The sequence below is a fragment of the Atta colombica genome, unplaced genomic scaffold, assembly GCF_001594045.1.
Source record: "Atta colombica isolate Treedump-2 unplaced genomic scaffold, Acol1.0 scaffold9, whole genome shotgun sequence".
Lineage (NCBI taxonomy): Eukaryota > Metazoa > Arthropoda > Insecta > Hymenoptera > Formicidae > Atta > Atta colombica.
The window spans coordinates 2,203,118-2,211,110 of record NW_017259583.1 but is presented as its reverse complement, the minus strand read 5'-3'; the positions used below and the strand labels follow the sequence as shown (position 1 = coordinate 2,211,110).

General features: G+C 35.3%; 1 protein-coding gene across 1 annotated transcript in view; it reads right to left on the bottom strand.

Moving 5' to 3' along the window:
- Positions 1-7,993, bottom strand: part of LOC108693396 (headcase protein) — a 156,074-nt gene that overhangs the window by 123,335 nt on the left and 24,746 nt on the right. The window lies entirely within an intron of this gene.

Genomic DNA, 7,993 nt, shown 5'->3' with positions numbered 1-7,993 from the left:
AATAATTTTATTTTTTATTTATAAATATATAATAATGGCGGAGATGATAAACACTAACGTAAATGCGTACGCTACTGTCTTTTAGACTGACCGTTAAACAAACATATCAAATTTTATGTAGATATAAACGTGTTAATTTACGTCATCTATTTTCACATACTACACATTAAAAAAAAAAACATTAACGAACATTTACATAAATAAAGATAAAAATAGTATCAATAAATTAAAAGATATAAATAGAAAATGAAAGAGTACGACATCGCTCCCGGGTTAATTATTTATGTACATTCAATGCATTCCAATATATTTACATCTACTTTCTCTACTGAAATAGGCGCTTAGTAGCGGAGTGATTGAAAGACATGGGTCGTCAGAGTCGTAACGAACCCTTTAAAGGGCTACAAATGGAAAAGTTAGCGTTCTAGTGAATTTTTCGTGATTCATAATAACTTCGGACCCTCGGTCTCTCACTTGACAACTCTCCCTTCAAGGACACCAACCATACGACCCTCGTCGTGCGAGTCTCATTCTTCCTTTATGCATGTGCGATGATGAAAGCGAACACAAAATATTTCTAAGCGCGTATGTGTGCTGTTTTTTATCCAGCCCTATATCACTTGTCATAGAAAAAGCCAAAAGTTTCTCAAGCAGAGGGGGTATTTACCTTCGGCGAAAACATATAGACCGATTACACGACGGGATATATAAACAACATTGTTAGGTAGAATATGGTTCAATTAAAAAAAAATCTTAAGTGCTTTTGAAACCACGGTTATCTTTCGAAACTTCTAAACAAACATTTTTGCAATAAGTTATATTCAATAAGATCAATATTTTTCACTCATAATTTTTCAATCGTTTAGATTATAATTACAAAAATAACAATAAAATCAATTCAATATAATATATTGTAGGATCGTATATATGTGATAACACAAACTATAAAAATCAATTAAACGGTCTAACTGGAATTTAAGTGTGAATTTATATACTACGTATGTACCTTTGAAACTCGCGCCAAAATGATTTTTCGGTCTTGAGACGCTAAACTATCTACTATCGCATAAATGTTCCGCAATAAAATATTCCGCAATGGATTTAATTGCAGCTAATAAGTTGACAATAATACTTCGATTATACGGGAAAAAATCAATCATTTTCTACGATCGTATATTTCTCACCTACAAGTAAACACACCGGCTTCTTCGTAATTGCGTAATATTCAACATAACACGAATCAATGCCGATCTCGGCTCAACTTGACTTGTAGAAGATTCCGCTACAGGGGTACAGTAAATTAAAACGATAAAATAGAACGACAACAGGCGCCAGCGAGGTGGCCTCTCCAGGATACTCAGTGCGAGCGGGAGAATTACAACGACAATCATAATGATCGGATCGAGCTGTGCAACATAGTTGCGTCACCAGGAAGACGAGCAAGCGAGCGAACGCGCGAATGCGCGAGCGATAGGCGTCAACACAGTGGCGAACGGTAAAGTGGGGATCAGCTACGACCTTGGCCTCCACTCTAGCGAGACCGTTCCTCTATCGCCGTCTGTATTGGTTGTTTGGCAATGTCAGTCGAGGGTCACGAAAATATTGCGCACCGTCCAAGACAGACGACGACGGTTTTCTGTCAGGAGAAAGAGAAGGGAAGGGAAGAGAAGGGAAGGAAAGGGAAGGGAAACGCTCATTTGCATTATGCAATGCGCTATTCGACTTGTAAGTCTGTTATCAGACAACTACATATTGCTGTTTATCGAGATCGGTTTAATCCCCTCATTTTTCAAATGTAGAATCATGAGATAATTTTTGCAAAGATAAGTTCGGAATGTAATAAACAATTTTGGCATTATACTGATTCCGCGACTCGGAACGGCAACTGTTATTCTCTCATTTATATTTCATTTGTCAACACGAATTGAAGAACCACTGTGATCCGATTTTTTATTTGTTAACTTGTGGTTAACTTGTGGTTAGATTTAATCCGATGATAACGTAAAAATTGTATTTTTTTTTCTATGATTAATTACTAATACTTTTATAATAAATAAACTTTTAAAGTTACTACAAAACTATTATAGTTTAATGATTAATTACAGCTAGAAAACCACAATTTGTACATTATCATCAATGTTAAGTGAGAATACGTCTAAACCACAAGTTACTCAGATAATAGATCAGGTCTGTAAGTAATTTTAGAACAGAAAAAAAAACTAACGTCTTCACGCGAAACTGTGTATATAAAGCTAAATTAATAATTGGTTGAATTACGACAAAAGTATAATTATATTATACAATTATTAATTATATCTTACGTGTCCGAATAAAGATTATATTATTTCAAAATACGATTACGATCTGGAAAACATATGTTACGAAAATATTAAGTTCATTCTTCGTCGCTCACGTAACCGTTGGCGCCAGACGTTATATATGTAATTTTACCAACAGTCACAACAAAGTAGTAAATAGCACGTTTGAGTTAAGTATAATCTATTTTTACATATCACGCACGATAAATGTTTACACATACATTAAAAAATCATCCAAATATACATATATTATTCACTGCCCACGATTATTCGGTTATCGCATTTCGCATCAACCAACGTTTCCTCCTCCCCCCCCCCCCCCCCCCCCGAAATACCGCATCGTCACGGTATTTGAGCTCCTCGTTAGATCCGATGATAGAATTTACATCGGTAGGTCGCACGATGACTAACACGCCGTTATGTAACGTGTTGTTATGAAAACTTAAGTTGCGACAGGCGCGTAGCTTCGCGCGCGAGCGCACATAACGTTTCGCACGAAGTAAATAGCGCTGTTTACATCGCATTACCGAGATTAGTCGACAATGTAGAGGAGAGCCGATAAACGCGAAGAACGCGCCGCGGCGCCGCTCCTTTTTTGCGCCGCGCTCGCAACACACGTTGAAAATACACGTGAGTTAGTCGCGCGAGTCGCCCGCGGACATTATTATCAATGCATACCACAATCATTGGCATAGTGCGCCTTTTCTAAAGTCAAGCTGAATAAAACAAATTGTAAAAATTATTGAAAAGTCGGAAAAGTCGGAGAGAGAGAGAGAGAGAGAGAATTTTTTGTGTTTCTTTTTGTGTCTGGTAAAAATGTTCCTTCCTGCATTCTAATCGGCGAACCGAGGACTATACATTCCATGCCAACAGTTACTGAGCATCGAACTAAAGTCGAACTAAATTCACAGTCGATTCTTATATTTAAGACTGTTTTAAGTGTTCTCTCTTAAGTCATGAACTAATCAACCGTGTTCAAATCTGTTTTGACTTTAAATCCGTCTTAGGTAATGTCTTAAAATGCTAATACGACTCTCTGATTGGTTCATGACATCGTAAGACATTGCAGTCTTGAAATAAGAACGGATTATGAATACCAACCTAAGAAATCCTTAAAAAGATAGGCGTGTAGAAAGTATTCGCGGACTAGTTAACTTTCGTTTTCGGCGAAACATTCCTCGCATTCGACCGTGGGGAACGTGGACAAAAAGCAAACGAAAAACGAGAAAGAGAGCGATAGAGAGAGAGAGAGGGGGGGGGAGGGGGGGACCGGCACACTGGAAGAACTCCGGAATAAAAATAAGAACATGGTAGTATACACGTGAAAGCCATTAAGTTGGATGTAACGGCGAGGAAAAAAATAGTAGCCCGTAGTCCGATTTAGTGCGCACCAACCGGTTTGCCATAGTTAACATACACGCGCGCACACATTCGCGCACATCTATCTAAGAACGGTGTGCGCCGCTGATGCAAGAAAGTTATTATCTAACCTTGACGCGACGCAATCCATGCGGTCCCCAAATTTCGTGAGTACATGTCACAGATACCTCGGAATCTGGTTGTTATCGTTGTGCCGACAGCGCGGTGACGCACGGCTGCACTATTTTTAGTCATGAACGCAATTGCGCGGAAGATATACTTTCAGGTAACATCGCGGCGAGACAAGAGCGAGATCGTGCATTTGAGTACAATTCCATTATGTATACTCTCTAAATCTGAATCAGTGATAATCACTAATTATCCAGTGGCATACTTAGCACTGATAATCAGTGAAGTTCAACTATAAAAAGAAAGAATGTTTGAGAGCATTATATAATTAAAATACTGACATTTGCACATTAATTTCAATCTTCCAATACCGTATTCATTGAATTTAAGCATTAAAACAAACAAGGTTAGATCACGTAATAAAGATTAGATTAGGTTAGGGATTTCATATTTAATTTACTGATTAGCAGTGGCATACTTGACACTGATATCAGTGATTATTCATTGATTCAGAATTTATAGTTCTATCAAATTCTAGTGGATCAGTCTTAATCTCGACTTATACTTTTTATTTCTCTTTAAATCTAAGAACGAAAAAAAAAAGATAAATAAGATTGTCATATATTTCTCATCCTAAACTTTTTCCCGATTTTCAATATTTTTAAATTTTCGTCCTGATTTGGAAACCGTTAAATATTTTATAAAAAAATCAATTTAATTAACAATATAAAAAATTAATATTATTGCTTTCTGTTAAATTGGTAGTATTTCAAAACCACGCAGGTGAGTGTAATATATATTGAACTTCTTTAATATTTATACATTTACGAACTCGTCACCTGTTCATTTGACGGGTATCCGAAGAAATAAATAAATACTATATATAGAATTTCAAAATTAGAAAGCTGAAGAAAAAATAAATTTGGATATATATTCATATGAATCCATTAATACAAGTGGGCAAAAATTGCCAGGAAGTAATAATATAGGAAGAATAATAATAATAGTTTTTGTAATTTTGGTCGTGAAATCCGAAACCCATCAAATTGATGGCTCCCATAAATTTAATGTTAAAGCCAAGAATTTTTCAGAAAATTTTGCAAAATTTCCTAACTTTTCCCTGACATTTTCCTGATTCCCAGTTCCGTGGCAATCCTGATAAAGAATAAATTAAAACAAAATTAAAGTTAATCTACTTGATAGAAATGAACATTAATAGATAGAAATGAATCAACTGTGAAACTTTGCGTCCAAATCCCGTTCGATTAACAGCATACACTGAATTATTCGCATCCATGAATCAGTTTTTGTAATAAGAGCGCTCGGCAAACGACCGTATCAAATGTTATTGCATAGTATCAATGTTTTGCATTCGCGTTAGGATTAACCGCGAAATAATTTCTGAGAAAAAAACGTTAGATAAACGTTATTAACCCTTCATCAACCATAGAATTATTTTGCATCGTTCGCCAAACCTGGGTCTTTGAGCTTCAATGCAGATTTTTATATATTGATCCAGATTGCACTTTAAAAAATGGAAAAAATTCTTGCGCACTTTGAAAACTCTATGAAAGCTTTAACGAGTATTTTTTACTATCATCGAATTGTATTTTTTACAAATTTAAATTTTCCAAAATCCATCAAAATTCAAATTATCAACGATAATATGTCTTCAAAATCCAACTTGACTGATAAAGAATTAATAATAATAATAAACATGAAACAATATGTGAATAATGAAGCATAGATTTATACTTGCATAGAATTATATTTTGACAGCAATATAATAAATATTACACAATTTTATCAGCAATAATTCTTACCAGTGGTTCCAATGTCTGTCTTAATTTATGGTACATTATTTATTCCGAATTACATTTGCGAGGATTTGTATCAAAATATATATATTGTAATAAAATATATATAATAATGCGTGAATCTGAAAATTCCGTACGTTTCACACGAAGTCGCACTTTGCTTCTTGTAATAAGGAATCCTAGACGTAACAGAAAATAGTTCATAAGCGATTGAATATTGTTTAATTTTATTTTCTTGGACCTCAATTTACTCTGTTAACTCGTATCATATGCGACAAAGTTGTTTTATCTTTTTTGACTAGTGATTTTGTTTTAATTCTATGTATTTTTTTTTTGACATCTCGATATTTTTATGTACTGATGATAGTCAAATCTTGACCGAGTCAACGTTATTATATGATTACTTAAATATATACGTTTAAAACATCTAGTGTCGCAGCTATATGCTCCTTTTTATTTATATTTACTCTCTAAATCTGAATCAATGGATAATCACTGATATCAGTGCCAAGCATGCCACTGGTAATCAGTGAATTAAATGTGCGATACCTAACCTAGCTATTTTATTATGTGATCTAACTAATCTCGTATTTTTAGTACTTAAATTGAATGAATATGGTATTGGAAGATTGAAATTAACGTGCAATTTAATTATATAATGCTCGATATTTTAATTATATAATCGAATTAATTATATAAATCTCGAACATTCTTCCTTTTTTAGTTGAACTTCAATGATTATCAGTACAAAGTATGTCACTGGGTAATTAGTGACTATCCAATGATTCAGATTTAGAGAATAATAAATATTACTAATTTAAATGTATCTCTATTAGATTAATCAGTGCAAAAGAACACAATCAATATCGAGCAATTTGGAGGATCCATATCAAGAAATTTAATTTCTAATTATATATAAGCCATGATTAAAAAACATCTGCACGTTGCGCAGTGCTATTGAATTAATTGGCATCGTAAAATATACGCTTTATACGTTGCGGCGTTCAACGACGTGGGACCTGATCTAACATTGTTGCGTAAACAGCAGACGTCATATATGGCTCGGCGCCGGACGGAGCGGATAAGTTTTCGTAACCGAACACCGACTCGATACACAGTGTATCGAGTCCGGTCGGTCGCAAAGAGACGAGATTACGTTTCTAGGAAGTGTTCCACACTCTGACACCTTCCCTGCTTCTCCGCGCGCGCGCGCGCGTGCGTGTGTGTGTGTGTGTGTGTGTGTGTGTGTGAGACGCGCTGTCGAGGTGTAAAGAGAGGACTCTGGATAGTGCGTATCACCTTCTCAACCTGTCTTTTATTCGTCTTCCAGCGTCACGACGATGACTAGCTCGCGAGTCGATTTATTACGTCGGTGACCGAGCCGATTACTCAGCGTTTCCGCGAATCGCGCTGTCAGTTCGCGGTAATATCATGTTGCGCCAATCAAAGACAAGTGTAATTCCCGCTCTGCTGAAAATAGCAGCGAGCGAGAACGCGCGCGCGCGTTTAGTAATCACCATACATCTTTGATTCTATTTCTTTCGCGCACCGATGATAAACAATTATTATTGACGAACGACCAATTGGCCGCGCGTTGCTAGAAATCGTGCGGATCTTATTGCACTGTCCAAGAGACTCGACAGAGCACGTGGCAATGCGTGTTTTTGCACGCTCGTGAAGATATAGACGCTTTGAGTTCGCGCGCACTACCGCGATTATGCAAACCCGTCACGTTTATCGCCAACAACTAACTCCACACATGCCTGACCTATCTTAATACATCGACCGATATCATTCTTCTGATTCGTTATCGTGGATAAATGAGCTCGATACGCAAGTAAGTACGCCGATAACTGATTAGAAGCGTGAGAAATCTGTCCTTCGCTGTTAAATCCATAATGTCAAATTTAATCTAACGTGAGTCGTCACTGCTCCTATTAAACATATCGTTATTTTTTACTAATGATAATTAAATTTGAAATGATAATTAAAATGATAATTAAATTTGACACTATATAAATTGATACTGTATAGTGTCAAATATAACCATTGTTTTATGTAAAAAATAACGATATGATTGAGTAGGATTGATTAAGTTAATTTGATACTATAGATTTAACAATGTTCAATTAAATGATACAAATCCATAAATTTTCATTGTTTTGTCTCACTGAGAGTCGACGCGGCTGCCAGAATATCGATACTGAGAGAAAAACTTTTTGATATTTGTAACTATAATTTATACATATTACTATAATTATGATCATGGCTATTCTATAGTTTAATAATAATATATAATATGTAGTTTTATAAACTCTGATATAATTGGCAATTGAAAATTACTATAATTATAATTATTATTACCATAAA